At 44.0% G+C, this 18,045-nt stretch overlaps 1 protein-coding gene across 5 annotated transcripts in view; it reads right to left on the bottom strand.

The window, feature by feature from the left end:
* TSPAN11 (tetraspanin 11) overlaps window positions 1–17,807 on the bottom strand; it is a 191,439-nt gene extending 173,632 nt beyond the window's left edge. For 3 of the 5 annotated variants that reach the window (XM_034785238.1, XM_034785274.1, XM_034785264.1), the window contains exon 1: window positions 17,668–17,807. The gene's annotated coding sequence lies outside the window, so the exon portion shown is untranslated. Of the gene's footprint in view, window positions 1–2,091; window positions 2,170–17,667 lie in introns of all 5 variants that reach the window. The other 2 variants (XM_034785256.1, XM_034785247.1) reach the window with 1 other exon arrangement.
* Window positions 17,808–18,045: the final 238 nt, after the last annotated feature.

Raw genomic sequence — 18,045 nt, 5'->3', positions numbered from 1 at the left:
TGCAGAAAGTCCAAGCTTGCTGAGTTCTGAGACATCAGATACCCATCCTGCCATCCACAAGAAAAGAGAAAAGATTCTATTAAGTGATACTTTTCAAAGGCCTGGTCTACACTGGGGGGGGGGGGGGGGAACCGATCTAAGTTACGTCAACGTACTTAGACCTACTCATCGCAGTGTCTTCACTGCGGTGAGTTGACTGCTGCCGCTCCCCCGTGGACTCTGCCTGTGCCTCTCGTGGCGGTGGAGTACAGGAGTCAACGGGAAAGCACTCGGGGGTGCGATAAATCGACCCCCGCTGGATCGATCACTGCCCGCCGATCCGGCAGGTAGTGTAGACATACCCTTAGGGGGAATTGTCTATTACAATGTATGCTTTTTCTTAGTTTCCGCATTGAAACGGTGGTAGAGTAGGCCAATGCACACTAGGAAATTGTAGTGCATGGAAGCAAGGTCCACATGGACATTTAACGCATAGCATGCTAGTGCACTGTAGATTTACATTCCAGCTTGCCACGCACTAACTGCACATCTAGATAAGCTCTTAGCTCAAAAGAAAGTCAACTCACATTGAATATTTGTGTAAAAAGCTGCCCACTCCCAATCGAAAAGCCACATATAGGATGAAATTCACCCTTCTGTAAAAAGCCCCACATAAGATATATGCACCACTTAAGTTCTCAAAAAAGGTGTTACATGATGGTGCATGGACCTCTGCTTGGCCTTCTGCTCCCAGTGAACAGGGTGCATGTTAGGCTTTCATATGCCACTTAGATTCCACTTAAGCCTACAGAGCAGTTTGTGGGTGGTATGACTTAGTGGTCAGAGCCTAGAATAGAATCAAGGTTAGAAGCCACACCAAGGATCACAGCTGGAGTCACAGCTAGAAATCATGCCCAGGGTCAAGCTGGGGTCAGTAAATGGAGTCAGGGCAAGGAAGCAGAAACCAGGAATAAGTAGGTGTAACAGGAATAAGGAGCGGGAACCAGGGGAGGAGGCAGGAACTTGGTCTCCGGGGTCTGGCCACCAGCAGGCCTAGCAACTAGTTGCTCAGACAAGAGGTGTGGCAGGAACAAGAAGCTTTATGCTATGAGGTATCCAATTAGCTGCCTGTTGCTGGTCAGCTGATCCCACTGTGCATCCTCTGTTTGCAGGGCGTCAGCTGTAGTTTCCTTGTCTAGCCTTGTAGGGCGATGGAAGGGCGCAGACAGTAAGGCTCTCTCTCAGCCAGCTTCTGGGACCTGCGACACATGACACTACTACCAAAACAGGCCCAGTCTTGAAACTGAGGTTGACTACACTGTCTGGTGGTAGGAGCATCCCAAAGTGGTGGCCAAAGCAGTCTCTTGGTTGCAAGGTATTGTCACAATGTTCTTTCCTCGAGCACAGAAAAAGGACTCGGATCTTCACAAACACATGATAGGGAAGGGGATGGTGGGCATGGGAAAGGCGTCTCTTGACAAAAATTAGTGCCTTTACAAAGTGTATTTTAATGCTGTGTAAAGCTCAGCCTGTGAATTTCTCTTGCTTTCTGGGTCATCTCCGGTTTAAACGAAGAATCTCCTACTCAGTATTAAATATTTAGTACTGTCTTCTACATTTTCTAAATCCCCAGCCAAAAAAAAAAAAAAAAAGGATTACAATGGAACATGTTTATAGTGGTTTTGGACTTTCACTTCCCTTCACTGCATTTCAGCTCCACTTATAGGCACCGACTGAGCAGTCCACACCTATTCAACAATGACCTTTAGCACATGTTTAACTTTGGGCATGTTTGAGTCCCATTGACTACAATGGGATTTAAGCATATGTTTAAAATTAAGGTGGAGATGACAGGGTAGTCTCAAAAAGATTACAGATTACTTTGCATGGGCTAGTGTATGGCATCATGGAATAATGGCTGGAGGAGAGTAGGAATTGCATAAATCAGACAAAATTGCCACTACATAAGGCATTGAACATGAAAGACTAAATTCTACCTTCATTTCACACATGGAATTCCCACTAATATCAAAAGGAAACAGTCCTGATCCGGGTTACAGCAAGTTTACTCCATATAATTCTATTTTCAATTAAGACACTGTTGATACACACCTGTGTAAGATCAGGACCCAGGTCAAAGACAACAAAGAAGTTGTTCCTGAAGATGTTGCCCCTGAGGGCTTAGAAGAGCTGCAAAAAGATGCAAGTGTTACAGGTTTGGTCACAGAGACACCCTTGGGACTGTCACCTGACGTGCTGAAATTACCTCTGAGCCTGTTTTCCCTGCCAGCTTGGGACTCCAGAACCCTGTCTTGTTGACCCAGACATGCTAGCCTGCTGCAACACAGACCCAGGGTCTGGGCCATGCCCCCAAAGCTGCAGACTAAACCGAAAACAGCTCAGCAGGTTTACCTGTCTTCAGCACCCAGATACCCAGCTCCCAATGGGATCCAAACCCCCAATAAATCCATTTTACTCTGTATAAACTCATAAATTGCCTGCCCTCTATAACACTGATAGAGAGATGTACACAACTGTTTGCTCCCCCAGGTATTAATCACTTACTCTGGGTTAATTAATAAACAAAAGTGATTTTATTAAGTAAAACGTAGGATTTAAATGGTTTCAAATAATAACAGACAGAACAAAGTAAGTTACCAAGCAAAATAAAGCAAAAACACGCAAGTCCAAGTCTAATACATTAAGAAACTGATTACAGGTAATATTTCACCCTCAGAGATGTTCCAATAAGCTTCTTTTCACAGACTAGACTCCTTCCTAGTCTGGGCCCAATCCTTTCCCCTGGCACAGTCCTTGTTAGTTCCAACAGACATCTTAGGTGGTAACTAGGGGTTTTCTCATGACTGGCAGCCCTTTGTCCTGCTCCACCCCCTTTTATAGCTTTGGCACAAGGCGGGAATCTTTTGTCTCTCTGGGTCCTCACCCCTTCTTCTAAATGGAAAAGTACCAGATTTAAGATGGATTTCATTATCAGGTGACATGGTCATATTTCCTGTGAGACCCCAGCCACCATTCTTCCTGGGCTGGCCCACATGTATACAGGAAGGTTTGCAAGTAACTGAGCCATTTATAGTTCATTGATTCTGAAGTACCCTTAATGGCTTCCACTTAATATATTTACATTAATAATACAACTTTATATCTTATTCTCCTGACTCCAGACATAGAAATAATACATGCAAACAAACAGGAGGAACACACTTGGTAGGTTATAAGCTTTGTAATGATACCTTACAAGAGACCTTCTGCAAATGGATATTCCAGTTACTTCATATTCACATTTTTTTTTTGTTTTAAATGTTCTATTTACTAGCGGGTCACAAATCAGGAGACAAGACCTGAGCCTGTAGACAGGGCCGGCCCTAGAACAAATGGCGCCCCTGCCTCCATTTGTTAAATTTTTAAATACTTTATTTTTTATTGCATTTGTAGCCCAGTTCATGACTTTGATGCATGATTTGCATACATGATTTATCGCTGTCATGTAAGATGATAAATTTGCATGCTAGAATCTGTAACTCTGCATTTATTCATGGCATACATAGGCAATATAAAAATTGTTTCCTCTAAACTTACAGAAACTTTTTAGTTAAGAATAACTGAAATGTACTAACATCAAGAAATTGAACTGTGCACTAACATTGGGTGGACCAGTATTAAATAGTGTAACAGTAGGTGACAGTCTTAGAATGTTAATCCTAGTCCTTTAGTTCAAAAGGTCGCTTTTCTCGCTTTTGCCCTTGCAAACTGAAGCACAGCATCGGAGAGATCCAAAGACTGGCCAGTTGCATTTTCGAGAGATAAAATAGCAACAATGTGAGTCTCTCGCCGGCCATCGTCAATCAAAGATATGTTTTAATGAGCCTGAGCTTCAAAAACCTGCACTCACCATTCGCGACTGGGACCAGCAGTATGAGCAGAATCCTCAAAGCTATCCACACATTAGGAAAAGTGTCTTTCAGTTCTGCATCATGAATGAACTGGAATACTTGGAGTGGAGAGAATGAGGAGTACTTGTGGCACCTTAGAGACTAACAAATTTATTTGAGCATAAGCTTTCGTGGGCTAAAACCCACTTCATCGGATGTATGCAGTGGAAAATATAGTAGGAAGATATATATACACAGAGGACATGAAAAAATGGATGTTGCCATACTAACTATAATGAGAGTAATCAGTTAAGATGGACTATTATCAGCAGGAGAAAAAAACTTTTGTAGTGATAATCAGGATGGCCCATTTCCAACAGTTGATAAGAAGGTGTGAATAACAGTAGGCGGGGGAAATGTGTAATCGACATAGAGGTCTTTATCATTGACGTCCGAACATTCCCTGTATGTCAGCATCTGGTGAAGCTCCGCACAATTGTTCAAGGGTGTTTTCCTGTCTGCAGCTTATAAAGGTCATACAAAAACCTCTAGGTCTTCTTGTGGTGCTTCATTTGTCTGAACCTTTCTTTGATGGATTTTTCTTCCAAGCTTCCCATCACCTCATCTCTACCCTCAGAACCGACGCCCCACCCTTTCATACCCACAAGGGCATGGCGGACAATAGTCTAGGAGGTTCGAGGAAAATGTAGTTCTCAGAAAGTCTGGAAGGTTCCACGAGATTCTACAAAGGTCCAGAGAATTCTAGGAGGTTAGTGAAAAATGAATCCACATATGGAATACTTGAAACACTTTACTTCAAACCTTCTATTTTCCCTTTTGTTGCTAACAACAAAAACAGCATCCTGAGCCTGGCACCCCCCCGCAAGCCTGGCATCCCAAGTGGCCGCCTCGGTCACCTGCCCCTAAATCAGGCCCTGCCTACAGAAGTGGTTCTGCATTCAGACCTTTGCACCAAAAAGGAGATGGCCGTGGTCTGCTCTTTTTACAATGTAGCAGAAGGAGCAGAGTGTGTAATCCATATTTCTTGAAGAATAACCTGAACTGTTGATGCCAACCTACAGCAGCGTAAACACAGCTCTGAAGAAGGAACTTCTGGGGAAGCTCTTAAGAGGCTAGTTGGCTAGAGCGCAACCACAGTCCTTATTAACAGTCTGGTCAATCAGCTCACTCTGCATCTGCTCAGACTTCTGGACACATCTAGTTCAGATATTCAGGCACACTCAGAGACTTAACACAATTATTAATGTAGTCACTTCCCTATTAAGAATACATCACCTCATTAGCATAGTCACTCAGATTTGTTCCCTGTTCTTACAGATCTCAGTTAATATCTCCTGGCCAGGAAAAAAATCTTCACAAAGACATTTAGAGAAGTAAAATAAAGTTCTCATGGAAGTGCAGACCCACCGAGAATATGACACTGTCTCATTCCTGTACTTCATGCACAGATGGGTTCATACTATCTGGAATGATCTTAGTCTGGGCTGAATAAGGGAAAAGGCAAATTCACTTATAGCATGGAATACTGATAGACAGTATCTGTGAGGTGTTGGGAAATGTTATGGTAATAGGGAGGAAGGTGTTCAAGGGTTTGAAAAGAAAAATAGCAACATATTTTGGGGCCGTCTTGTGATGCAGCAAGCGATTTTTTACTGAGCCAAATTCTGCTGTCCCTTAAATGAGGGCAGAATTTAGCATGCTCTGACTCTTCCTCTCATTTTTAAGGTCTCATTGAGTGAGACCAAACACTAGGGTTACCATTTCCCCGGACATGTCCGGCTTTTAGAGTTAAAAAATAGCGTCCGGGGGGAATCTGTAAATGTCCGGACTTCCCCCCCATGCAGAGCGCACGCTGCTGACAGGGCAGCCGGCCGGATGGTGCCACTTACATGGGGCTCCGACAGCGAGAGAGAGCCCCTCCTCCTCTCCCCTGCAGCTGAGATCACTTCCTCCCTGTATTCGCAGATCACCAGCCGGCAGTTCGCACCGGCAGTCTGGAGCTCCTCCCCCTGCTCCTCCTCCCCGGCACGCTGGTCTGAGTGGCAGGGTAAGGGGGCCAGGGGGTCGGAGAAGGGGCAGGGAGGTTCTGGAGGGGGCAGTCAAGAGACAGGGAGCGGGGGTGGTCGGGAGTTCGGGGGGGGGCTTTCTGGGGGTGGGGGTGTGGATAAGGTTTTGGGCAGTCAGGGTATAGGTAGGGGGTAGGGTCCTGGGGGGCAGTTAGGGTGGGGGGGGAGTCTCACGAGGGGGCAGTCAGGGAACAAGGAGCAGGGAGGCTTAGGTAGGGGGTGGAGTCCTGGGGGGCAGTTAGGGGCAGGGGTCCCAGGAGGGGGCAGTCAGGGGACAAGGAGCAGGGGGAGGGTTGGGGGTCCTGAGGGGGGCGGGAAGTGGGAGGGAGTGGAAGAGGCAGGGGTGGGGCTAGAGCAGGACAGGGGCGGGGCTCCTCCCATCCTCTTGTGGGCCTCGATCCAATAGAGCACTTCAGCAAGTTTGCTTAAAGTTAAATAAATGCTTAAGTGCTTTGTTCAATTATTGGGACACTCTGGGCAAAGAGGTGCTTCTTGCAACTCTTTCTGAAAGAGGCCAGGCTCATGCTTAATGGCATTTCCAGTAGCACAGACTGGCTACCAAGAAAGCTCATCTAATGACTTAAGTAAGGAATCCTACAATGGAAGAAAAGTAACTTTCAAATCCGTTTTATGCCCTTTTACTCTTAGTTTTTGGGACATAACCCCAAAATGGCCTAAGTATTTAAACAGGTGTAACCCCTTTGGGGTTTAGAGAGCATGGCCCCTTTAAATCTTTTTCCTAAGGGGGAGTGGGAGAATAAGAAAAAAGGAGGGAAACTCCAGGGGGCAGCGCTGGAGCCCCAAGGAGAGGGAGAGGCAGCCTGCAGGCCCTGGAAAAGGGAAGCAGAGAGAACCTGCCTGAGGCCTGGGACGGACAGGGCCGATCACAGCCCAGGACAGGAGCCAGGAGGAGCACTGTGCCAGGGAGGAATCACCCGAGAAGGACAGGCCGGAGCTGGACCCAGGATCACGGCTGCCCAGAGCTGTATGGGGCTGTGAGTACTGGAGCTTGTGACTCTGCATTGGGGACGAGGAGGGAGGCTGTAGCTAGTTAAATGGTGGTGGTTGCTCTGTGTGGCTTTGCAGAGAGCGGCAGAAGAGGGCACCGGAGGGGTTTGCTGGGGAAAGTTCACTGGCGCCGAAGACGATCAGGAGCACCCAAGACTCACCACCGGACTGGAACTTTGCTCAGGACTCCTGAACTCTGTGTGCAGACACATTGCTCAGTGTCTGCCCTTCCAGACTGTGCTACCACTGGGCCTGTGGGGCCTTGGCTTGGATGCAACCCTGTTTTACCCTCCCTTATATTTTCCCTTGTGTTTTTCTCCTCTCACCCCTCTGTAAATAAATATTTCCCTTGTTATATCCATTGTGCTTTTCCTGTGGGTGTTCACTCTGGGGGGTTTGGAACAGGCGCCCCTGGGGTGGAAGGAATTTCTCCTGCTGCATTCCTGTGCGCGCTCTCTCTTGGCCAGAGCTGCTTGCAGAGCAGACTCCATCTTGGCCTCGAGGGCACTAAAGTTACACAGGTTTTACAGAGCCTCATTGAGGTGTTTTATTATAAGGGTAGCCTTGCCTCAAAATGATGGGCCTGATTCTCCTCTCACTTCAGTCAGAATCAGGATCTAATCCATTGAAGTCAATGGAGTTACAATGGTATGAGGAAAATCTGGCCAATGCAGTTCTGCTGCCAGTAAATCTTGATGACAAAAGCTTTTCCATACTTAAGATCTTCTCTTTTCTTGTCAGGTAATACTATTCAGTTGTAATTGACTACAAGATACATCTGACATTTCACTCCTAAAAGCTCCTACATTATGCATAAACCTGGTGTTATTTCATTGCTTAGTGTTACATAAGAAAGGCCATACTGGGTCAGACCAAAGGTCCATCTAGCCCAGTATCCTGTCTTCCGACAGTGGCCAATGCCAGGTGCCCCAGAGGGAATGAACAGAACCGGTAATCATCAAGTGATCCATCCCCTGTCGCTCATTCCCAGCTTCTGGCAAACAGAGGCTAGGGACACAATTGTTGTGAATTACAAATGTGAATGAAATGAACCTCAAATCTTTTGAAATCCCGTTCTCCATTATTTTTGTTTTGCTGCATAACCCATTCTAAGAGAAGAAGTGTCAGGAATTTGGGTCTTGATCGAGTGTAGATGAAAGCACCTAACTATTCATTCTGGGACATACAGTGTCATGCATTTGCACTTGGTAGTTTAAGATCACGGAGTTCTAAACCATATTAACAATGAGATTTAAATTAGCCTCATAGACTTTAAGACCAGAAGGGACCATTATAATCATCTAGTCTGACCTCCTGCACATTGCAGGCCACAGAACCTGACTCACCCACTCTAGACCCCTAACCTCTGGCTGAGTTACTGAAGTCCTCAAATCATGATTTAAAGACTTCAAGCTACAGAGACTCCATCATTTACACTAGTTTAACCGGCCATTTACAGTAGTTTAACCGGCAAGTGACCCACGCCACAGGCTGCAGAGGAAGGCGAAAAACCCCCACGGTCTTTGCCAATCTGACCCAGGGGAAAATTCCTTCCCAACCCCAAATATGGTGATCAGTTAGATCCTGAGCATGTGTACGAGACCCACCAGCCAGATTTAAAAGTTTATTAGATAATATTTGAAAAATAAACGATACAGAAAATTTGAAGCATCAGTTATTGGTCATTGGGGGTAACATACAGCGTATAGGGAGATGTTAGTATTTTGGTGTTGGGCAGCACACATAATATATACAGACTGCAATGTCCCCAATGGTTTTTTTTTTTTAAGAACAGATTTAAAAATTTATTAGAGAATATTCTACAGAGAATTCTTTTCCCAAGTAACTCAGAACCCTCCTCCTCTAGTGTCCCAGTCACTTCTTTCATTTTTTTTCTATTGTTCATCTACTGACACGTAACACTGGTCAGCCTTCATCAGCCACTTTGCTGACCCTAAGCTAGATAAAAAACAGCTCTTTACTAGCAATACAGACTTACATTTTAATTAAGCACATGTAAATGAAAATCCAGAAGATAAAAATAAATCAAGTCTCCTTATCTGTAGATTTCTATATGCAAACTATCCAAAGGATCAGGGGATAATTAAAGGGTCCTCTTTGATTCTCTGGAAGAAATAAATCTCTTCATTCCCTGCTCTGGGAAATAAAACAAATTTTGCAAGCTCTATTTTAAGCGTACATCTTTAGAGACACCCGGCAAACCAATCCTATTGGCATGGATTTTCACTGGTGTAAGTGATTAAACTTTAACCTGGAATTTAGTAAACCATGTATTTGATATATGAAAGATCACAGAATCCAGCTCGCTTTCTCTGAGCTGTGCTGGCTCTGGACAGTGAACAGGAGTGAAAAGTAGAAAAATGTATTTTAGTCACTAAAGTGAGGAGATGTGCCTCTGAACACACACGGGGAGCAGCAGGTCTGTTTGGTAACAAGATGCTATTTTTACATAGTCACTTGTCAGAACAGAATCACGCTTTAAAAATCTAGAAAAACTCAAGTATTACAAAATTATGAAATCAATTAGAGATATTAATAACTCACATCCAATAAAATGCCTAGGTCATAAGAAAATTGTCCTCAGAGCAACAAGTTTATTAACTGACAGACAACTCTGTGCCATGATTTGTAATTTCAAATGTATTACACATTGTACAACATTTGGAATGATGTGAAGATTTCGGTATTTTTGATCAGCAGTTCTTCAATGGTAAAATCACAGGTTGTAAAGAGACAGTGCAAAATATCCCCATCTGTGAATTAAGAGTTGCATGCATGCATGACTGTATGAGAGGATGGGCAGTTATAAGAGTCTGAAATAAAACAGGCAGCCTATTACAAAAGCCACTCGATTCACCTTTCCAAAGGAAGCTCAGTTAGAAAATTTACCTTTCAATCACGTTTAGCAAAGCAAGAATGGGATTCTGTTATATCAAGATTTATGGCCCAAACGCAGGCAGTGATAATTAGCCAAAAGGTTAATTCCTGGATGAGCTCATTCAAAGATGGCCAACAGTTGGACTACTGGCTTTTGTCAGAAGTTGAAACTGTATATCAACTAGACAGGGCATGGGAGATTAAACAAGTATAATCAAACGAGTCAAAGAAGTTACATTGGCAGCTGAGATACTGCAGTATAGAGAGGTCATTTTGCTGAGATAATACAGATTTCCTTTTAAATTAAAAACAACAACAAAGACTTTAGATTAGATTTTGCTTCTTATCACAAATGTATCTTGTGATTCTCTGTCCATTGATCACTACTGATTCTGTGCAACTAACCTGATGTTATTGTCAAATTTAAAAGTGAACAGAGAATTCTTTTTCTAATATTTTGCAGTATAAACATTTTTTCTTTTTTAAAAAGAGATATTGAAACAACATATAGAACTGCATTGGGGCAAATAATCAATACTCATGAGGCAGGAATACAAACAGGTCAAAACACATAGGTATATGCACTGGGCCAAACAGTTAATATATGCAGAATTGTGTTATTTTTATTAGTGCACAGAGTGGTATTAATTTCACATTTAACAGAAATCACAGGGGGAAAAAAAGTGTTCCCTCTTTCAGAGCACCAGAAAACAATCAATAGTTATTTATACGGCTTTCTGCCAGCTGATCCCTTAAACCAACAGATACTCAAGGTAGGGCATTACAATACTGCATATAGAGCCCCATATCCTGTTTTAGGGAGCTGCATGCTTTACAGCTGCTGTAAAACTTGCAATCTGGTTTTTTAATTACCTTATAGAACGTTAGGTTTTATAAACTCCCAAAAGCAAACATCCCAGTTAAGACTTTATGCACCTCTAACCATTAAGAATCATAAACGCAACAAATATGAAGTGCTTCATGTCAAGAAGAAATAAAAACAAAATGTTTACACACTTTATAATAGAAACAGGTTGCTGGATTATTACAGAGGACAGTCTGGCTTGGTATAACAAATAGTAAATATGAAAACATTCTAATCTATATTGTCTTTCATGTGCGGCTCTCTAAGCTTTTCAAAAACCTTGACAAATTAAGCTTTCCAGAACACTTGTGAAGTATTGCAGTTCATTTTACAGATGGGCAAACTGAGGCAAAAAGTAGTTAAGTGGCTTGACCAAAATCAAACATTGAGTTAGTGGCAGAGGGAGAGAAATAACCTGTGAGTCTTAAATCCCACACTTCTGCTAATCAGGACTACACTCCTTCCCCCCACTGGGCAAAATGACAAAAGGGAGGAAGTTAAATTCAATTTTTATTAAGAGACTCCACTGCAAACTATTTAAAAAGAGCTTGTCTTTTTAATGGAGTTTGTTTAGTCAGTATGTCTCCATTGATTGAAAAGAAAAGCTATCTTTCCCTAATCACATTTTAATTTTTCATGTAGCAAACACATATTCCTGTAGAGCAGAAACCAACGTGGTTTCCCTTTGTTTATACCCTTCTGCTTGCCGTAAGTGTAAGTGGAGCCTGGTTGAGTACACTTGATTATCCAAAGCCTTGTTCTGATTGACTGATGGTGCATGGCTGTAACATTACCAGGAAAGCCCTAACACTCAATGGTGTATAATGGGGACTTCACCACAAAAAATATGTATCTCCATCTCTAGGTCCATTATTTTATATCATTTGAAAGGAAATAGGATGGAGACATTTCTTGTATGTTTCTCATAATATCATTCTAACCTATTTCCCATCATTTTCTGTTTTATTAAAATACTATCCCTCTGACATTCAAGAAATGGAACCAGGAGCCTTAATGCAGGGACAATAACTCTGTTTATACAGTGCCTAACACGGCCCTGACCTGGCTAATGTCTCTAGGTGCTATTGCAATATATATTCCTGGGGGCATTCTGCACCCAAAAAATTAAAATTCTGCAAAATTCTGCAAATTTTATTTGTCAAAATAACATTACATAATAATGCTAGTTTCATTTATTTTGATAATTTATTTGAAAATTCCTGTCCTCAAGTATGTCTAAGAATACAGACACACACAAAATTTCCCCCAGGAATAGAGAGTTAAAGAAACCCCTATGACAACCCAGTTCCTGTTTCTCTGCCCCCTTTCCCCCCAGAGCCAGACGGGGGGGCCATACACCCACAACCCCTCCCTCTGAAAGCCCAGGTGCTGGTCCCCCCTTCCCAGATAACCGCACCCCTCCCCCCCAGAGCCCAGGGATCCAGAGAGAGAAACAGCCTGATGCTCGGTCCCAGGCTTGCATGGAGTTTCCTGTCCGTTGCTGTCTCCTGCAGCTGACAGGAACCCTCTAGCTCCCTGCCTTCTCTATGTGCGAGCTGGGCTCTGCCAGGTCCAGTGGCCCCTAGTGGCAGCTAGGAGCACTGCAGCCCATTTCTGTGGGGGAAAGGAAATTCTGCGTGTATAACGATTGTGCAGTGGTGCAGAATCCCTCCTCCCCCGGAGTAAATATAGATGTTAAATAATAACAACAGTGGGACTTAAAGCAAGTTGAAAAGGGCCAGAAAAGACAGCTGCAGAGTTAAGTTGCAAATATGTTAAAAAAAGGATTCCACAAAAATGTCCCCTTATTAGCCTGTGCTGTGTTGTGACAGAGATGTGGCTCTGAGGGCCTTGGGAATCGATTTCTTTTCCCGTTTAAACACAAAGAGTGATAGCTGACTCCACTGATGTCAGTGGAGCCCGAGTTTCACCTAAACACTGTCTCAAAAGCAGAACTAAGAAGCAAGGCAACACCACCTGGAAAACAACCCAAAATAATTGTCTATTCAGGGCACTTTGCTGGAAATGGTTACCACCACTGAATAGCACTGGCCTGTACGTGAAGAGTGAGAGCAGGTGTTGCAAGGGAAATCCAGGCAGCATGCTCCACTGGGACATCTTTTTTTAAAAACACCAACTACCTGACATCCGATGCATTCAAAGGCAAAACATTGGCTTTTCAGAATCAGTGGTAAGTTCCCTTTGGCAGGGAAGATCTAGTGATGCCCAGAAATGGGGTGATTCCACTGGAAGTGAGGGAATCACCCAATCTTCCCTTCCTTCTGAAGGTGAAGTATTAGAAAGAGGCTCTTGCAAGTCTTCCCTTCCCACCCCCTCAACCCAGAGCTCTCTCCAGCACATCATGAGAGGGCTGGACTAATAGGAATAGAGGTTGAAAAGGAAAAAAAAGCACTTTAAAACTGCCACTCATCTTTCACACAAACCTTTCCTTGCTGCCTCCCCCTTCTCATCCGCCCCCTAAATTTGCCCTTTTCAATCAAGAAACTCAATTCAGAGCCTTAATACAGCTCCTAGTTCAGCTTCCTACACTTAAGCAGCCCAGCAGATTGTCTAGTGGGGTGGCCTGGGCTGGAAAGCACCGGTTTGTCTTTTGAAGTACTGCTGCAGAAGTGCTAGCAAGCAGGACTTCAAACAGAAATGGCTCTTCCCCACGCAGCTCGGCTGCTGCACTGAGGGGAATTGACTGGAGAGCTCTATAGGGTATCTTTACTGGAAACTGAACTGCAGACTTCATCAAGTCTCATTCCAAGTTTAGTTTCTTGTTTGAAAAGGCCAGGTTTAGGTGGATGAGGGTGGGGAGGATGCAACAGAACGGAATGGAAGGAGAGGACTTGGTTTTGGGTGTCCCAGTTTTTCGTTGCCTTTTCTCTCCTTCTCCAACTTTATTCCATGAGCCCAGCTGCCCTTTCTAGCCATGATGGTGCAAGACAAAAGGCAACGCTGGAGTCAAAAGGTGAGGTGTTGCAGGGCTCTTTATGGCGAGACGTTTCTATCAACACTTTAAGGACCCTCGTGAAATTTATGGGCTGAGGTTCACAAGTGTGGCAAACCCCAAATCCACGCCTGGCTTTAATAGGTTCAGTGCAAATGTTTCGCACACTCTACCATGAACTGATCAACTAAATCTGGATGCCAGTTATGGATTCCCACAAACAAAGCACAGATGTATTTCTCCAACTAGATCCGTTTTATTTCAGATTAAGGAAAACGACAATGATAAAAGAAAGAACAAATATGAAGTCAGCTGGAGAGAGAGAGTCTCACTCTATAACACTCTATATCTGAAATTTAATGCAAATGGCAGCTGCTTTATAGCAGCCCTTGCAATAGGCAGTGGCAAGGAGAGGGTGGAGAGGAGACACTCCTCTATGTTTAAAGGAGCAGTAAACAGAAAACAGAATGACACCGCTTTTCATTTGCATAACTCCATAAATCAAAGTATCCAGCTGGAACACCAATGATGACAAAATTAAAATTTTACTCACAGACTCACTGAGCTCTCTATTGGGTATATAATAGTTTATTATTAAATGCCACCTGTCAAAAAAATTTACAGTACACACAATTGCAGCTCTAAATAGATGCTCAGTTGCCACTTTTCCACAGATGAATACATCTTTTTGAAAATCTAACCCTAAAATGAAGAGCCTGTGGGTTCAGAAAGATTTTTTTTAAAAAGCACATTGGATAAATGGGTTTTGTATTGTACCTTCAACTTCCTTCCTAACGCTGCAGAAATTTCTGTACAATAGCTGAGATATATGCATTTTAAGTTTTAACGCACTGTCAGATCATAGCTTGCTCCATAAGGGTGAAATTCACCCCCAAACTGCATTGGCTTGTGAGGCTCCAGTTCAGCAAACAAAATACTTGAGCACATGCTTAACTTTAAGCAGGTGACTTGCCCCAATGAATTCAATGGGCCTATTCACATGCTTAAAATGAACCATGGGTTTAAGTAATTTGCTAAGTCAGAAAGTAGGAGCTAAAGTGATATAGAGGGGTCCATGCAGTCTGTCTGCATTGGGAGGTATTTCACCTTAAATTGGCACAGAGGGACAGCCAATATTTAAAATGGTTTTGATAAATCACTCATTTTCTCTGCTGACAGCCCATACACACAGCTCTAATTTTAACCCATGGAGCCTCAGAAACAGCATTTACTGTTCTTAACAAAACAAGATTCATTTACAGCAAGTCATACCATCTACAATCTTTTTTACACTCCGTTATTTTATTTTAAATCATTCTGATTTCACTGAGAACAGGCTGGGTAAGGAATTTCCAGAGGCAACAGGAGCTCACAGGAAGCAGGCAGGCATAGCTGACTGAGTCTGCCACCCATTGCTTGCAAGCCACTCTTAGTGCTATACAGGGTTCCTCTGTGCTTATCCCCCATCCTTTTTTTTATTCCTGTGTTCCTGCAACACTGCTGATGCAAATTCTCCCATTACTGAGAAACATCTAATAATTGAATTGCAACATACAGTGGAAAACTAAAAAGTACTTTATCATGATTTTATTAGTGTTCTGCCACTGACATCCAATTGACTGCTTTGGCCAGGAACACACAAGTATCAAGTTGACATCAAATACACCTGTGGTCTGTCCTAGAGCTATAGATTTGAGAATGCCAGAAACATTTAACTGCCATCAACAAGCTAAACGTATAAGATATCAGAGAGGGGGGGGGAATAGTTAGCAGAGGAAACCAACCTTCTTTTATGGTAAAATGACCCTATTTTCTTTTTCAAAGAGGCACCATCAATTTGAAAGTCACATTTCAGCCTGAACATTGTCTACCTTCTATAATTCCAAGCTACACCTAAAATGGCTCTAACTGAAAAAGGTAGCAAAAATCATCATTTTAACACCCCTTCCCCCCATCTGTTCCCTTGAATGGCCAGTTATTTAGAATCTAATCCTGCAACTTTCTCTGCACACATGCAGAGACTGACCTGAATAGATACATTTGCAGGATCAGGACCTTAGTCAGTTTCTCCCTTGCATCGGCAAGGAAACAGAAAAACTTTTATAAAGGACATTTCTTTTAATTGAAAAACAATTGGTTATTTAAAAGAAGCTTAAAATAGTTATTTAAAAGAACATAGATTTAAAAAGAAATTCTATTTATAAAAACATGTTGGCAGTGTCCCTTTAAAAAATAAATTTCAGATGAAGCCGTCACTGATGTTAAAGAGAGGTACTTGCTCCCTCTGAATGTACCCCTACCTAAATCTAGTCTAAATCTATATTTTTATACTGCTGTCATCATCATAGTACCCTATGAGCATGTGTGTGGGTGGAGAGGGGGGAAACAAAACACTCTCTCCTCTTTCTCTCCCAGCCCCCCCCCACCAAACCCTACAGGCATAGCACCAATAGAATTGCTCTGGATTCACATCAGGATAAATGAGAGCTTATCCCTTTAAAAGGGTATGGGCCTAATGCAGGGGTTCTCAAACTGGGGGTTGGGACCCCTCAGGGGATCACGAGGTTATTACATGGGGGTCGTGAGCTGTCAACCTCCACCCCAACCCCGTTTTGCTTCCAGCATTTATAATAGTGTTAAATATATAAAAAAGTGTTTTTAATTTATAAAGGGGGTCATACTCAAAGGCTTGCTGTGTGAAAGGGGACATCAGTAAAAAAAAGTTTGAGAACCGCTGGCATAATGCTCATGCCAGGTGTGGGACTCTACTGAAGTTAGAGGAGTCACATCAGTGCAAGTGAGAAGACTTAATACTTTTATTTGGACATGCGGAAAACTGAGCGTGTAAAACCCTGCAGATGGAGAGTAGCTAGCTTCTCACATAGCCTTTAACTTCTAACAGAGCCTTGCGGTCTGTAATATTTAAAATGCTTCTATTAAGACATCAACGAATGTCAGTTTTTAATGGCATTTTGAAGTCAGCCACTACCAACTGGTTCTGAGGTACTGCCAGGATATCAACACCCTTTGACTTTTCAAAGCCAGTCAGATTTAAGGATTCCTTCTAGACTTTTATCATAGAAAATATACATCTAAAGCATCAGCAGGTTACTAGTACTGTATGGAAACAGGAGCTGTATCCCCAAAGGAACATTAGACAGATAACTGGTGATCTCACTTTCTAGCTGTATACATGAGAACTGCCAACTAACATCTCACTTACTGTTGGCACAATATTCAGAATATGAAGAAAAATACAAGAAGATGAAGTGTTATAAGGCTGAAGTGCATTCTGAGGGGAGTAGAGGAGAAAGGTGGAGAATGCTTATAATGCTCCAAGACAGGGTACCTGAGATTGGGAGCAGATCACAGGGGGAAAGAGAACCAGGGGAACCTTTGTACTGCCTGCAAGGCAGGCTGGAGCTGGGGAGCAGAGCTTGGGGGGGACTGGGAAGAGCCTGTATTTGCAGCACTCATCTGCAGGAGCAGAAGAGAGGGGGCACAGGATAAGGGAGAGCAAGGGGAACTCCTGTCATGCCGGGGAGCAGAGAATACAGGGGAGAGCAGGGAGCTCATTCAAGGCTGCAGAGTTCAGCTTTAAGTTGGGGTTGGGTGCTGGGGCAGGCAGGCAGGCAGAGGGGAAAGCAAGGATACTACAGTAACGCTGCAGCCCCAGTCTAGCCCAGGGAAGGGAGAGGAAAGGGGGGAGAGGGGAGCAGAGCACGGGGGGTGTCGCTGAAGCAGGAGCGGGCATCGCACAGCCGGTCTCAGCAGCCCTTGCCGTTAACTGCTCACACTTGCCTTCCTTCGGTTTATTCCCACCTTTCAATCTTTCCTTCCCCCCCAGCGATGAACTGGTAAGAAACTTCAGTCGCTCCTGGGGAGCTGCTGAGTAAGATGGCCGCAGAGCAGCCTCTGCTCTCCTCCGGCCACCTCTGGGTTAACCCGGCTGCTGCCCCTCCACCCTGCTACATGCCCCCCACTTACCCCGGCGCGGACCCCAACAACTACAGCACCGGGAGCGCTGGCCACACTCCGCGGGCGCCGAGCGCTGACACCCCCCGGGCAGGGATGCGATGGTTCCGGGAGCCCCTAGCAGCAGCCCAGGGCTCCCCCTTCCCCTCCCCTCTGAGGCCACGCGTGTGCAGCCTGGGCAGGAGCGTCTTAAAGAGGCAAAGCACCTTAGAGCTGGGACGCTCCTCTTAATATTTCAGCACGGACCCGATTCTCCATTACCCCCCCATCGCCTTGTCTCCTCAGTCTCCCCCCTTCCCATCTGAGTGAGCAGCGCTTTACCCGCGCTCTGCCCCCACTGCACAAGGGTGAATCCTGCCCAGTGTCTCTGGACTAAAAGATGCAAGTTCA

Source organism: Trachemys scripta, chromosome 1 (assembly GCF_013100865.1).
Source record: "Trachemys scripta elegans isolate TJP31775 chromosome 1, CAS_Tse_1.0, whole genome shotgun sequence".
NCBI classification, from domain to species: Eukaryota; Metazoa; Chordata; order Testudines; family Emydidae; genus Trachemys; species Trachemys scripta.
The sequence above is the reverse complement of the archived record's forward strand: the minus strand, read 5'-3'. Positions and strand labels throughout refer to the sequence as shown.